Source organism: Mesoplodon bidens (assembly GCF_964165515.1).
Source record: "Mesoplodon bidens genome assembly, chromosome: 3".
In the NCBI taxonomy this organism is placed as follows: domain Eukaryota; kingdom Metazoa; phylum Chordata; class Mammalia; order Artiodactyla; family Ziphiidae; genus Mesoplodon; species Mesoplodon bidens.
Genome location: NC_138178.1, coordinates 158,815,170 through 158,831,546, shown reverse-complemented (window position 1 = coordinate 158,831,546; position 16,377 = coordinate 158,815,170). Strand labels below are relative to the sequence as shown.

Below are 16,377 nucleotides of genomic sequence, written 5' to 3'. Positions count from 1 at the left end.
GGATGTGTCAGTGTAGGTTCATCTATTGCAACAAAGGTACCTCTCTGGTAGGGGGTGTTGATAATTAGAGAGGCAATGCATTGTAGGGACAGGGGCAATATGGGAAATATCTGTAACTTTGTCTTAATTTTGCTATGAACCTAAAACTACTCTAAAAAAATCTTTAAAACTTTGACAGATATTGTCCTTTGTAAAAACTGTACTGCAGGAATTAAGATGGGTGAAACTGTCACCCAGGAGTTAGGGAACATCAACCAGTCTATTTATATCTCAAAATTAGATAATTTTTGTAATGCATGGGTATAATCTACGATCCCTTCCATGAATGGTTTTGTGATCAATAAAGTGGAGAGACCTCAGGATAACCCAACTGGCAGAGAAGACCTCTGGACACTCAGGGGAGAAATTGGAAACTGTAGCAAAGCTAAACTTTTTGAGAAATTTTAAAAGGCAATATGGAGCTATTTGGAGACTGTGGAGGTCTGCTGGGAACAAAACTTCTAAAACGACAAATTTGCCTGAAAGGCTGTGGTCCAAGGCCATTTTTGCTGGCTATAAGCAGGGTTTCTGGAACCAGAGGGAGCAAACAGCTCTTCTTAAAACTGAAGGTATTTATACTGGAGATGAAACTGACTTCTATCTAGGCAAGAGATACGTTTATGTGTACAAAGAATAACACAGTAACTCCTGGTGGAAAACCTAACAAAACCAGAGTAATCTGGGGAAAGGTAACTCACACTCATGGAAACAGTGGCATGGTTCGTGCAAAATTCTGAAGGAACCTTTCTGCTAAGGCCATTGGACACAGAATCTGCATGATGTTGTACCCTTCAAGGATTTAAACTTATTGAAAAGTACATAAATAAAAGTCTGGTTTGGTAAAAAAACAAAGAGGCAATTTGGAAATATTACTAAACACATATATTTTTAAAAGTTCACAATATCTATCCAATGAAAACATATAGAATCTATAAAGAACTCAGGCTGATTGTTTATGATATGAAAACAGTAAGAATCAATTTGTCAACTGACACTTTAACTTTTAGAATATGGGACAAGTAATACTGTCTCCTATATAAAGGCATCCACATTCTTGAACTCTAGCACTGAAATAAATATAAATTTAAATTACATTTCCTTAGGAAATTAGGAAAATACAAGTTTCTAAACTACATTATTTGCATTAGTCCTCACATTTTGCATCTTAAACTTAAAAGACTAAGATGTGAGAAGGAGTTTCTTTTATAGTGCTATTAGAACTCTACTAAGGAAGAAAGGGAAGAAGGAAAAAGGGAAATTTTGTTTGACCTTGAGAGTTTTCATATTTTTCAAAGCAAAGGATATGTTTATGAAATTTGTGAAATTACTCTAAAACATTTTTCGCTTTTGGAATTAAAATATAATTTGTGTCATATGTGTCATTTCTTTATCAGCAAATTTGGAACTTATTATCTCTACTCTTAAAGATTAATATTAAATGAAGATTCATGTCTGAAAACTGTGGCTACTGTTTTACATATTAAATATGCCAGTACCAGAACTGGAGAGTGAAGTAAATGGAAAATGCCAGTTTCTAGCCAGGAAATTAAAATAAAAGAAGAAAAAAAGTAGCACCAGCACGTAGACCCTTAAATCAGTGCTGTCAGGAATGTGACAGAACACTTTTCTCTCCCCTTGGGGCTTTGGTTTGCAGATGCATTTGTGTCAGAAGGTTTCACTTAAGTAAGGAAAGAAGTGAAGTTGGAGCACAAATAAAAAAACAGGGTTCAGTTTAACAGCTAGAGTTTGAATGAATGAGAAAAGTTCTGGTCTATCTTTCATTAGATTCATCACTTAATTATGATTTCTCTTTGAGGGGTCATGTTTAACCCTCTGAACATTTTTAAACTATATTCTTTAAAATATAACTAAAAATCCTGTTTCAATCAGGATGAAAAAATATGTATTTCTCCAGAATCTACTTAATGTGGTTGAGCACAATCTCCTGTTAAAAGTCCCCAAATCAAAATTAATGGAATTGACATATTTTTAGAAATATCTTCCAAATCACTTTGTCTTTATCATATCAGAAAGGCATTTACCTCCACATATTATGTGTGTGTGTGTGTGTGTGTATATATATATATATATATATATATATATATATATATGTATATGTATATGTATATGTATATAAAATTCAAGACCAACAAGCTATAGGGCTTAAGGGGGATTTGAAAGTTTTAGAACTTAGGGTAGTCACGAAACCTTGCCAGAAACTCAAAATAGTGAATATAGTTTATGATCACAGTGAAACACACCACAATTCACTTAAAATGGAAGGAATTCCAATGGTCTGCCACAGAGGGAACAGAATTCAATACACACAAAGACCACACCCAAACTATCTCACATTTAATAACAAGAAGTCAGTTTTGAAATGTTTCACATGTGGCAGTTTTGACCCCTTGGCCACAAGTTTCTCTATTTCTGTATTCCTGACTTACTTTCCTTCACTATTTCTACACTCATCTTCCTTTCTTCTTCACTTCCCAGGTACCATTATCTTTTTCCCTTACACTCTTAACATTTTTGTTCTGAAGATTGGTTTCTTGTTTACTTTGCCTAGGCTACACATTCCAGCTCAAAAGTATCAAAATGTAGTGACAAAGACACTCTAAAAAAATTCTATTTATAAAGGGATATTTTTATTCTCTTATCTTTCTCTCTCTCTCTTTTTATAAAACATGTTTTTCTTCTTATTTTACTGGGTCATAGAAATTAAAATACATAGAGTATTTGCTCAAGAGATATTTGTTGGGCAATCATATATCTATAATCTTATTTTGTGGATATATATATATATATATATATATATATATATATATATATATATATCAACAAAATTCCCTTGACAGAGGAGAGGATTTGAGAAAGTATGAGTACATGAAGTAAATATTTTTCTTTGAAAAGCCTCCTACTTTATTTACAAAATTATCTCCTCCTTTTGGGTTAGATAAATAAATCTCATGCTCAAAATTTTTGAAAAAGTCAAAGTTTCATATATTTAAAAACTACCACTGGCTTTAGCCTATGAAAATAGTGAAAAATTCTATCTCTTTAGAAAAGTATTTATTCAACAGTCCAACATTTGAGAAAAATAAAAACTTCTGGAAAAGTTTTGTGAGGGATACAGAAGGAAGATCTACTATATTTGTGATGGGTGTCTATTTCAGCAAATCATAGTCTTTGCCTAGTGGGAAATTGTATTAGTGCATTCAAGCTGCTACAACAAAAATACTAAAGAATTTGTGACTTATAAACAGCAAGAATTTATTGCTCACAGTTCTGGAGGCTGGAGGTCCAAGATCAAGGTGCCAGCATGGTTAGGTTGTGGTAAATGTCTTCTTCCAGCTACAGACTGCTGACTTCTCACTGTGTATTCATAAGGTAGAAGAGGCCGGGGGGGGGGGGGTGGTTATAGGATTCTTTTATAAAGACACTAATCCCATTCATGAGGGCTTCACCCTCATAAATTAATCACCTGCCAAAGCCCTTACCTCCTATAACCATTGCATTGAGCATTAGGATTTCAACATATGAATTTTAGGAGAAACACAAACATTCAGACCATAACATTCCACACCAGTCATACAAAATTCATATCCTTCTCACATATAAGCAACTCAAAAGTTTATGTCCAAAGTTTCATCTAAATATCATCTAAATCAGATACAGATGAGACTCCAGCTGTGAACCTGTGAAATCTAATATGTCATGTGCTTCTGAAATACAATGCTGGGACAGGCATAGCATAGACATCTCATTCCAAAATGGAGAAATCTAAATGAAAAATAAATAATAGGTCCCAAGAAAGTCCAAAATCTTAAGGCCCAGGCAATCCTGCATTCTGGACACACAGAAGTAGGGATCCCCGTTTCAAAATACATTGGGTTGACTCATAGCCTCCATGGCTTTGTTGGGCACAGCACAGTCCATGGCTTTCATGTGTTGGAGTTCAATGCCTGTGACTCTCTTGGGTTGGAATCTCACACCAGTGGCTCTGCTGGTATGAGGTCTTGGGGGCACACTCACCCTGATTGTTCCACTGAGCATTATCCTAGTGGACACTCCCTGCAGTCACCCCACCTGAGTTCAGCACCCCATGGTTCTGGGTAGCTCCATATTTGAAATCTAGATGGAGGTGTAGAAGAAACATCCACACTCTTGATAGGTATTTATTTCAGCAAATCATAGTCTTTGCCTAGTGGGAAACATACTAAGAACAGTTCCTCACTTCAAGGCATTTAAAATACAGTTTGAGAGAAGATACAGCAAAGTGAAAAAATTTTAATTATAAGTTAAATGTAACATTAATATAACAATGAAATAATTGTTCTAATGGTGTGCATAATTAATATTTAAAAAGTCCAGAAAATGATTGCTGTAGAAATTCAAAAGAGAGCAAGAACCTTGGTATGAGGACATTAGAGAAATTTCTGAGAGTAGGTAGATTTAAGTTGGGTGACAAAGGGTAGGTCAGATTTGAACAAAGCCTAAATGTTCAGAGAGAACCAAGATTAGCAATAATAAAATATTCCACTAGCAACTTGATTGCCTGAAATAGAATTAATAGAGTTGACTTGGAGACAGAGAAAGAGATGATGATTTTAAAAATAAATACTAACTGAAGTTAAATTTTGCTTGCAGCATACTCATAGTGTGGAAAATCTTTTGCATTTTTCTGTGACTTCTGTACATCCAAATTAATATGGTTAATTAATGGCTAATTCCTTTCTTTTATTGAAGACTTAACATTGAAGAAAGGTATTAAAAGGAAGAAAAAACAACATGTGGATAGAAGAGGATAACAACTTTATATAGATAACTGTATTAGTTATCTAATAACAGCTTTGTTTATTATGGCCATCTATATAAAATCCTAGTCTCATGTAAAATTACAATCATTTAAATAAAATTTTTATAAGCAGTCTTAGCTCATGATTCACATAAAAATATTGGATTCCCATATACCAGTAATTACCAACTAGAAAATGTAATTTGTTTTAAATCCTACTCCCAATAGAACAAAAGCATAATGTTACTAGAAATACAAATAACAATACTGTAAGTTCTTGGCAAAATATTATAAACTATTATTAAAGGATAAAAAAGAGATGTGAATAAATGCAGAGATATAACATGACAATTAGCTGTAAAAGTGCCTTTTCTACAGGAATTAATCTATAAATTCAAAACAATTGCAATAAAAAGAACACATTATTTTTCTTGGAGCTCAACAAGACATTCCTCAAATTTATATAAAAGTGCAAAGTGCCAAAAGTAGTCAAGATAATGTTGAGAAAGAATAAGCAACTGTTTGGGGGTTTGTAGGTATCAAGACTTAAACTAATGAACGTTGTAATTAAGGCAGTGCAGTTCTGGCACTGGAGACCAATGGAGTAATGGTGTCCAGATTAGAGTTGGAAACAGATTCATACAGATGTGCACCTTGATATGATAAAGGTACTATTGCAAATACCTGTGGAATTAATGAATTATTTAACATATTGGTGTTCCCCTTTCATAACAAACAAAATAAGTTTTAGAGTAGGATTTTCCAGGTGGAAAATTCCAATACAAAGTAGTTATTTTCTTCTCTCTTCTAGAAAAGCACTCCACACCAAGGAGAAAAAGAAAAGAAACACACACACATACACACACACACACACTTATTGCATCTTTGAAAAAATTAGAAAATACAAAAATATATAGAGTACCTATCTGTATGTAGAAAGGGGTCATTGGGCAGGGTCACAGAAGGAAGAGAGTAGAGAACACACCCATTACAGAATTCAGGGTTAGCAAAGTATACTTTTCTACAGGTCCAGAAGAAGGGGTATAGCCTGATGGTCAAAAGCAAAATTCCTGTCTTTGACCTTCTTCAAAATGAATGCATGATGCAGGGGCTGGCATTAGGAATTTCCCAGGTCAACTGTGGTTTCAGGAAACATTTTCTACAGCATATTTTACAGAGTTGCTCCAAGATACCATGCTCTATATTAGCAATTCTTACCCAGGTCTCACAAACCACTGATGTGCCATGTAATGGTGTGGTAAATTACACATGATTTGTTACTAAAACATCAAAAATTCTAAATTATGTATCTTTTCTTAAATAAAGATGAATCAAGATTATTTCTAGTTATATTTCTCTCTCACTGGATATTGATCTGGCTTCAGCCAGTATACTTCGTGTAAGTTTTGTCAGTCTTGCATGTTCAGAGCAGAACAAATGGATTGAAAATCAATGCCCAGGGTTAGTTCTCCTTTTATGTTAAACTTATTAATGTCAGATATGCTGTTACAGACCTGCATTTTGACAAGGTTCTACACCAGAATATACCAAAATATATAAGTGGACTGTAATCTTTTTTTTCTCTAAGAAGTTACCTTAGAGGAGAGAACTTCTGAGAACCCTGGGAAGCTTCCCTTGTGCTCAGATACTTTTTGTTCAGACATCTGCTGGCCAGAGGTTCAGCAGGGAAGTGGGGGATGTGTGTTTGTAGTATATTGCAAGAACATCCAACAGGACCAAAAATAAAAATTACTGAAGAAATAATTTTTTCCTCTTCTTTTATTTCCATGTTCATGGCCTCATGGCATTTCCCCTTGGGAGAAGAGAGGCAGCGGTAAGAAACCTACCAGGCAAAGACTCATTTCTACAAAATATTTCCCTGTCAACACCTTAATTCCAGCAAAGACTGTTCCTGCTCCTCAAATTAGCACCAGAGTTTGTAAGACAAACCTAATAGTGGGACACAAGGGCTACACACCTGAAAGGAAACCTTTGTCTTTTCTCAAAAAAAAAAAAAAGGAATCAGGAATTCAGGAATATTTTTTATTACATCTCACAGAGTTCCTTTGACTGGTTTATTGCTCACTTTTTTTCCATTGCTCCATAAAGGGTGAGAGAGAATGCTGAGTGGTAAAGGCTGGGGGAAGTATTAATCTTTTATATACATTATAAGTTGTTGCTTTATCTGACAAAATGTTTCCTTCTGGGGAGGAGAGTGTTTGCATATTTCCAGATCTCCTTTTTGTCTTTAATGAGGAAAGCACTAATGGAGCACAGAACATTCTCTGTCTACTTGTAACTTTGTTTGCTTGTTTCTTTTTTCTGCACTTGGTCTTGTTTTATGATCTGATGTTGTATGAAGAGCCTTAGATTTCATAAAGTAGTACCATTAGGAATCAACATAGCGGTGCCATGTTCTTCTTAAAAAATAGAATATATACCTTTAAAAAAAAGAAGATTCCTACTAAGGCTATCAATGAAGCATACTTTTTTCCTAGACTTTTCCATTTATGTATCTATCCCATAGGTAATATTGATCAGATACTATGTGATAGATCATAAACTACAATATGTGAGAAGACATTTTTGCTATTTAAGTGCTTAATACCTTGGCAATGAGGGAAATAAAAATGTATATCCCTGTAAAGTCAAAATGATAAGTGTGAAATATGTGATAAAAATGAGAAGGGATGATGGTGAATATTCAGATTTCAGAAGATGACATTTCATCTGGGTGGATGTGGTTAAAGGATACCAACTGCTTGAGGATATAATGAATTTTTGTAAGAGAAATTGATAAAAATCAAGTTGATAAAAATTGGTAGAAATCTGGAAACAAGTTCAAAATTAAATCATTTATAGCAAAATAGTAGCAATAATACTTAAGAACACTCTAAATAACACATTATGTCCCTAGCATACTTTATTTTATTTTTTTCAATTTTTATTTTTTCATTTATTTATTTTTGGCTACTTTGGGTCTTCATTGCTGCATGTGGGCTTTCTCTACTTGCCGCGAGAAGGGGCCACTCTTTGCTGCAGCGTGTGGGCCTCTCCCTGCGGTGACCTCTCCTGTTGCAGAGCATGGGCTGTAGGCACTTGGACCTCAGCAGTTGTGGCATTCAGGTTCAGTAGTTGTGGCTCGCTGGTTCGAGTGCAGGCTCAGCAGCTGTGGTGCATGGGCTTAGTTGCTCCGCAGCATGTGGGATCTTCCCAGACTAGGGCTTGTGCCCCTGTCCCCTGCATTGGCAGGCAGATTCTTAACCCCTGTGCCACCAGGGAAGCCCTGTCCCATACTTTATAGCTTATAAAATATTTTTAGTTTCTTTTATCTCTAAGTGTTCAGAGACCATGGGCAGCACTGCTAAAGCCTTTCTTCTCATCCTCCATCCACCATAGAGATGTGGGAAAGACACTTATTCAGTTTCTCTGGCAACTAGGAATGACTGTGGGACACAGTTCTTACCCATGAGAGTTGAACTCAAGTCTGCTGGTATGCAAGAGAAGGGAAAACATTGCCTTTCCTGATAAAAAGAGCCAGGCATAACTGCATCTTGCTTCTCTTTCTTTTTTTTCCCCCTCAGATGTGGACACAATGCTTGATGCTAAAGTAGTCACCCTATAAGAATGAGAGAAAATGCAAGACAATCTTAGAGCCCCCAAGCCTGACAGAGACAAGCTTCTGAACCAATGGGAGCAGCAGCCTTTTCGTAGGTGAGCAAATTGATTTCAATTATTAAGTTATATTCTGTATTTCAGAGGAACAAATCCCATTTGGTGCGTGTGTATTGGGAGAGGGAGAGGATTTTGCCCCCAAAGGGCATTTGGTAATATCTGGAGGCATTTGTTGTTGTTATAACTAAGAAGTACTGGCATCTGGTGGGTAGAGTCCAACAATGTTGGTAAACATCCCACACAGCCTTCACAACCAAGGACCATCGGACCCCAAAGTTCAGTAGTTCCAAGGTGGAGAAACTTTGATTTAAAAAGTTATCTGAAACCAATACTGTGGTCTGAATGTCTGTGCCCACACTGCCCCTTGCAAAAAAAAGTTCATGTGTTAAAATCCTAACTCCACACATGATGGTATTAGGAGGTGGGGACTGGTGTCTATAGAGACCCCACAGAGATCCTTTTGTCTTCTACTATGTGAGGACAAAGCAAGAACCTCCTATCTATGAACAAGGGAGACCTTATCAACCACCACACTGCATCTGCTAGCAGCTTGATCTCGAACATCTCAGCCTCCAGAATGTGTGAGAAATAAGTTTCGTTGTTTATGAGCCACCCAGTCTGTGGTATTTTGTTACAGCAGCCTGAATGGACTCAGATGGCCAGTTAGCCAAACATCCCCAATTGATAATCAGAGCAATTCTTCATTTTACCCACAAAGAATGGCCGGTATGTTTTCATGTTGGCCTGTACTTATTAAACCATGATCCGATCAGTCCCTTCTATTACACTTTTCCATAGCTGTACTATTTCTGTTTAACACCTGCTGCTTGTAACACTTCAGAGTTATAAAAGTTTGTAATTCACTGTTTGTGTCGACTTACTTGACAGCATGTATACTCCAGCTGCCCCAGGCTGTGAACGCCCACTGCAGTGTTCAACCTGTCCTAAGCAGTAGTCCCAGGAAACTTCCTGAATGAATGACGGTTTGGGTTCTGAATTCCTAGGAATTAAAAGATTATATATATATATATTTTCTTGATGTGCCTTAAACATAAAAATACACTTATTGGATTTTGATAAGAGAAATAATTATCCTCTGTTGCATAGTTCATGGAATTATGAGTGAATTTCGTTCCCCCTGAACTTAAACAAAGTTAAACTTTTCCATAGTAATGGCTGAGTCAAAATACTATACTGTTTTTTCTTATTCTTCTATTGCTGAAAGTAACTACATATAATAAAAGAAACAATTCTTGTCAGACGATGCTTTTATACAGTGACTCTAAAAACAATCAAGATTTTATATATATATTTTTTTCACTTAGATTATAATAATGACTTTTTAGTTTGCACATTTTGGAAACATTTTACACTATACTTAATAATCTGTACACTAGGTATTTTCTTAGAATATTTTTATAAAACTAAGCATTAAAGAAATGGATGAAAATAGGAATTTTGTATATCAATTAATCAGATTGAAAATTAGTTGAAACATGGAGATTAATATTCACTCAATTTTAGAATAAAAGTATAAATATATTACATAAGTATATTTATATAAATATAGTGGTTATTTTATCAGAGTGTAATGTAATAGTAAATGATATAGAATTATAATATATTATAATAATAAAAATTAGTTGCTTTTTGGAGCACTTACTTTGTGGCTGGTACTTTCTAAGCACTCTGCTGGGTTATACTGTTTAATCCTCACAACAGCCTTCAGATTAATACTTCAAATATGCCCAATTTTCAGATGAAGAAATATTAATGAAACTCACCTAAGACAATATAGGTAGTTAGTGATAGAGTCAGTATATATACTCTCTTTACAACTAAAATATTATGTGACAAAATATATGAAACATGAAAAGCAGAAATAATCTGCTCATAATCAGGTGAGAAGAGCCGGCCCCAGGTACATGTGGTTTCTGGTTTGCTTCCCCAAGCCAAAATCATCTGCAATTTGAATGCCATTTTTCCTGATAAAATGTATTATTATTGTATATATATATATATATATATATATATATATATATATATATATATATATATATATATATATATATATTTATATATATATACCAATAGCCACATGTTACAGTTTATTTATATATTACTAAGTATATATAATAAATACAAGCACTTTTGCATTTACTCATTTTAATAATGTGAATGCTACACCTTTGACTCTGAAAAAACATATCAAAATGTTAAGAATTTTGAACTTGGATTCACCATGTCTGCATATGAATTTTGACTCTGTCATTCACTGGCTAGCTGAGGCTATGAGTATACGTCACCTTCCTGAGACTACTTATCTATAAAATGTGGCAATTGACCCCCTCCTAAATTATTTGTGTTATTTGCAGGTGAAGACCCTAGGAGATTGTCAGAGATGTAGTTGCTAATCAATAAATGGCCATTATTTTATTACCCTTTCAGTCAGTTAATAAATATTAATACATATTAATGTTTGGTTTCAGCATGGCTTTTATGTTACCTTTACTATATTCTACTTATTTCAAAATTTTACTACATAATAGCTCTTACTCATGAGGTTATGCATTTAATTACATGACCCATCATTTACCCAATGCACATGTCAGAAGTATTAGTGCACTTATAGAAGTATTTACCAAATTCTCAGCTCATCTGCAGTTGACTATATTGACTTTGAAAGAGAAAATGTAAGCTGCTTGGATGTTTACTTTACTGATATTTACTATTATAATTCTTATGTTTACTAAAATAAGATGGTCCTTTTCCAAAAGATATTTAGATCTTTCAAACTGCATTCCATGTAGTGCAGATTTTCTAAATGTTTTGGATGAGAAAATCATATAAAACCAAAATGTGTAATAATCTTTACAATAAGTTATTTTGAGATAGGAATTTATTGCATGAAATAATCTTATAAAGTTGGCTATACCTTATGTACTCTAAAATGTGGACTACAAGGTAATTATGTTAGGTAAATATAACAGCTCATTTAGTTTAAATATGTGACTAATGAGGCAAACTCACAGGTTTAATTGCATTAAAGGTCAATCAGCTTTGCTTTGTTCCATGGAAACAGATTTCACTCCAAACTCTAGCTACCCTGATCACAAATGAATGAAAATAATCATAAGAAATTGCAAGATGCTGAAGCATTTAAACAAAGTTCATCATCACAACTACGTAAAGTCTTCTGAATGGCAAGTCAATAATACCATTAAAATAATACACAAAACTTACATTTTTAAATACATAGAAATAAATTTAAAGTTTTATTTTTTTAAACTAGTGTGCTCATAAAATATTGACTTTCTAGTGTGATTCCATAAATAGATATGGAGCTTCTTATTACACATATTTTGAAATGTGAGCGACTGTGCCTAACATTCAAAGTCCACTCTGAACTGATATTCTATACTTCAAAATCTTCTCTCTCATTCTTCCTATTATGTCTCCTTCATGACCATCCATGAACATGTCATACTTGTTTGTGGCTTTATTCTTTATTTGACCCTCTTGTTTTGTCACTTTCTTTCCCTATCACAGCTCATAGTCTTTACTTTTTAATACATAGCTAATAAAAATATCTGCAAAACCATATATGCAATGGCACTATACTTTAAAAAACAACATTAGGTAAATTAAAGTAAGTTGCTCCTAAGAATAACCCAATGCATAAGTAGCATGGTTAGACAGAACTGATTTAAATAATGAAGAAATTAAAATTCAATAATGCTAATTGATTTTGTCACACTGAAAGTTAATAATAGGGTCTTTAAGATCACCATGATTCTATTTCTGTGCCTTCTCCCAAACATCACACTCAACTACTAAATGGTCTTTACAACAACTGGGACTTCTTAAATCTCTCATGTTGTACAAGAACTCTGCTTCTTGTCTTTAAAATTCTCTATGGTCTTCATGTGATTTTCCTTGGAAATAGATGTAAAGAGGATCCTCTTGAGCATTGTCTATTAGATCCTTGTATAAGATACAGCCAAGAAAAGACCTTGACCTATCTCTAATTTGTTTCTTCTACTATCAAGAATTCTCATGTATGCCAAGTAGTTGCTCTTTTACTCCTAGACCGACACTTCTCATACAGTACATTCTTTCCAAGTTCAGTAAGATTTTATCCTGTTATAGCTATTTTACTGAATTCTGAACTTTCTCTTCAATCAGATTGTTTACGTTAAGCAGACAGCCCATCATACTTAGACGTGTTTTCACTGATCATTTCACATGAACCCATTATAATATGTTTCAGTACAGCTTTAGAAAAATAAAGTAAGTTAGATATATCTGGTAAATAACAATCCTTCTGTGAGTAAAAATAAAGAAGAAAAATGTAAAATTAAGTTATAATAGAACTTAATAAGTAAAATTTTTTTCACTCATTCCAAATGTAACATGTAAACAAAGTGTTATAAAATTAAAAAAGGAGGATATGAGGTCCACAGACATCAATTTTAGGAAAGAGAACCTACTGTAATTTCAGGGAAAAATATAAATTCTTTTGGATAGAGGATGTGTGTGTGTGTGTGTGTGTGTGTGTGTGAGAGAGAGAGAGAGAGAGAGAGAAGGACTTAATTACCATATTACAAAGCAAATAGGCACTACAAAGCAAATAGGTACTATGTATTTTTGAAAAATAAAAAATTTAGAGGAAAATGAAAAGTTTCTCTGAGTATCATATTAAATTAACGTTAACTTTACATTTCAAGAAATTACTTCTATTAGTAGTCACAGCACTTTTTTTCTGAAAAAAAAATCAAAGATGTTAAATTTCCATGGAGAAGTGGAGAGTAAGCACAAATATCACCTTTTCTACCAGAAACTGGGGGAAGTGCTGAAGAAAGATAAAAGCAAGTAAGTTCAAGTTTGAAGTCAACTGTATTGTATCAAATTATACTGTCATTAGAATTATGTATCAGTTATGATAAATACAAACTTTAGTAACTTCTATTAAACTGTAAGTCATTTGAAAAGTCATCATCATGCTTTGATCAATTTACAGTTATGGACAAAATAGGGCAGGATTTCACAGATTACAAATAGCTGTTCTGCAGGAAAAGTTAAAACATGTATTGTGCTATTCTTTCACCTATTAATCAACAGCACAAAACAGACATGTGAAAACTCAATACCTATAAATTGACGTCTATCTCAAAAAATAAACTAATTACATATATTATTGGTCATTTTATTTATTTTTTACTATGTTAACATAAAATTTTAGGCTTTAAGTAAAAATTACTGAGATTTCACGGTATGTAATTTTCCCACTTGCCAGTGCAGGACTCATTTTAAATTAATAGTTTGAAAAATCTATATTGGTGTTGACTTTTTAGTTCTCTTAGCATTCAGTGACTTACTACCCAAATCCTGCTTTCTAGAAAACTGCTTTCTAAGGAAATAAGATTCATTAACCAAAATATATAACCATTCACAAATATGCAAGAAGCCTCTAATAAAACTGGTTCTGTGCTATGTGTTTCCTATTTCCCCATTATTTTCATTTAAGAAACAGAAAAGAAATAGTAGCATATTTTATTTATTTAGCTAAAATTTCTAAAGTTATTCATAAAAGAATTTATGAAAATTAAAATCAAGTAGACCTTTAAGCTGTGTAACTATATTCTAAAGATAAAACTCTCCTGACAACTTTAACAACAAAACAAGTTGACTAGAACAATATAATATAGAATTAAAATACAGAAGAAATTCATTAGGTAAATGTATATGTACTGTGTAAAACTTTGTCCAAATATTTACTTCAAAGGATGTCTCTCTCCATTAGATATTAGTCTGTCTTTGTAGAGTGGAAGTTCAACTTAATTCAGCAAATATAGAGTACCTTTATTTACCAAACAGAGGCTCAATTTTATAGAGGCTATAAAGAGTATACAACTATATTCCTGTAATTACTGAATTGAAAATAAATATGGATACAACACTGATTCACATGCAACAATTGACATGTACATAAGTCATTTTTTTAAAATTTATTAAAAATAACTCATGTTTACACAGGTAAGACCAATATTGTGTGTTATCAGAATAGAATAACTCAGAGTTTGTTGGCAGGTTAAGAAGTTGTATGGAAAGGTTGGAAAGAAATTGAGCTTTAAAACAGTGTAATAACTATTTTATTTATTTATTTATTTTTAAAATCTTTATTGGTATATAATTGCTTACAATGGTGTGTTAGTTTCTGCTGTATAACAAAGTGATTCAGCTATACATATACATACATCCTATATCTCCTACCTCTTGCGTCTCCCTCCCACTCTTCTATCCCACCCCTATAGATGGTCACAAAGCATGGAGCTGATCTCCCTGTGCTATATGGCTGCTTCCCACTAGCTATCTATTTTACATTTGGTAGTGTATATATGCCCATGCCACTCTCCAGTTCATCCCAGCTTACCCTTCCCCCCCCCATGCCCTCAAGTCCTATCTCTATGTCTGCGTCTTTACTCCTGTCCTGCCCCTAGGTTTTTCAGAACAATTTTTTTTTTAGATTCTATATATATGTGTTAACAGACAGTATTTGTGTTCCTCCTTCTGACTTACTTCACTCTGTATGACAGTCTCTAGGTCCATTCACCTCACTACAAATAATTCAATTTCATTTCTTTTTATGGCTGAGTAATATTCCATTGTATATATGTTCCACATCTTCTTTATACATTTATATGTCAATGGACACTTAGGTTGCTTCCATATCCTGGCTATTGTAAATAGAGTTGCAATAAACATTATGGTACATCACTCTTTTTGAATTATGGTCTTCTCAGTGTATATGCCCAGGAGTGGGATTGCTGGGTCATATGGCAGTTCTATTTTTAGTTTTTTGAGGAACCTACATACTGTTCTCCATAGTGGCTGTATCAATTTACATTCCCACAAACAGTGCAAGAGGGTTCCCTTTTCTCCACACCCTCTCCAGCATTTACTGTTTGTAGATTTTTTGTTGATTGACATTCTGATTGGTGTGAGGTGATACCTCATTGCAGTTTTGATTTGCATTTCTCTAATAATTGTGATGTTGAGCATCCTTTCTTGTGTTTGTTGGCAATCTGTATATCTTCTTGGGAGAAATGTCTATTTAGGTCTTCTATCCATTTTGGGATTGGGTTGTTTGTTTTTTGATATTGAACTGCATGACCTGTTTGTATATTTTGGAGATTAATCCTTTGTCCGTTGATTCCTTTGCAATTATTTTCTACCATTTTGAAGGTTGTCTTTTCATCTTGTTTATGGTTTCCTTTGCTGTGCAAAAGCTTTTAAGTTTCATTAGGTCCCATTCATTTATTTTTGTCTTTATTTCCATTTCTCAAGGAAGTGGGTCAAAAAGGATCTTGCTGTGATTTATGTCATAGAGTGTTCTGTTAGGTTTTCCTCTAAGAGTTTTATAGTGTCTGCCCTTACATGTAGTTCTTTAATCCATTTTGAGTTTATTTTTGTGTATGGTGTTAGGGAGTGTTCTAATTTCATTCTTTTACATGTAGCTGTCCAGTTTTCCCAGCACCATTTATTGAAGAGGCTGTCTGTTCTCCATTGTATATTCCTGTCTTTTTTATCAAAGGTAAGGTGACCATATGTGTGTGGGTTTATCTCTGGGCTTTTTATCCTGTTCCATGATCTATATTTATATCTTTGTGCCAGTACCATACTGTCTTGATTACTGTATCTTTGTAGTATAGTCTGACATCAGGGAGCCTGAATCCTCCAGCTCCATTTTTCTTTCTCAAGATTGCTTTGTCTGTTCGGGGTCTTTTGTGTTTCCATACAAATTCTGAAATTTTTTGTTCTAGTTCTGTGAAAAATGTCATTGGTAGTTTGATAGGGATTACATT

At 33.8% G+C, this 16,377-nt stretch overlaps 1 pseudogene across 1 annotated transcript; it reads left to right on the top strand.

Annotated features, from left to right (window-relative positions):
- The first annotated feature begins 216 nt into the window (after positions 1-216).
- Positions 217-842, top strand: LOC308614109 (large ribosomal subunit protein eL33-like; annotated as a pseudogene). The gene is made up of 2 exons: positions 217-300; positions 451-842. The product of its transcript is annotated as a large ribosomal subunit protein eL33-like (transcript).
- Positions 843-16,377: the final 15,535 nt, after the last annotated feature.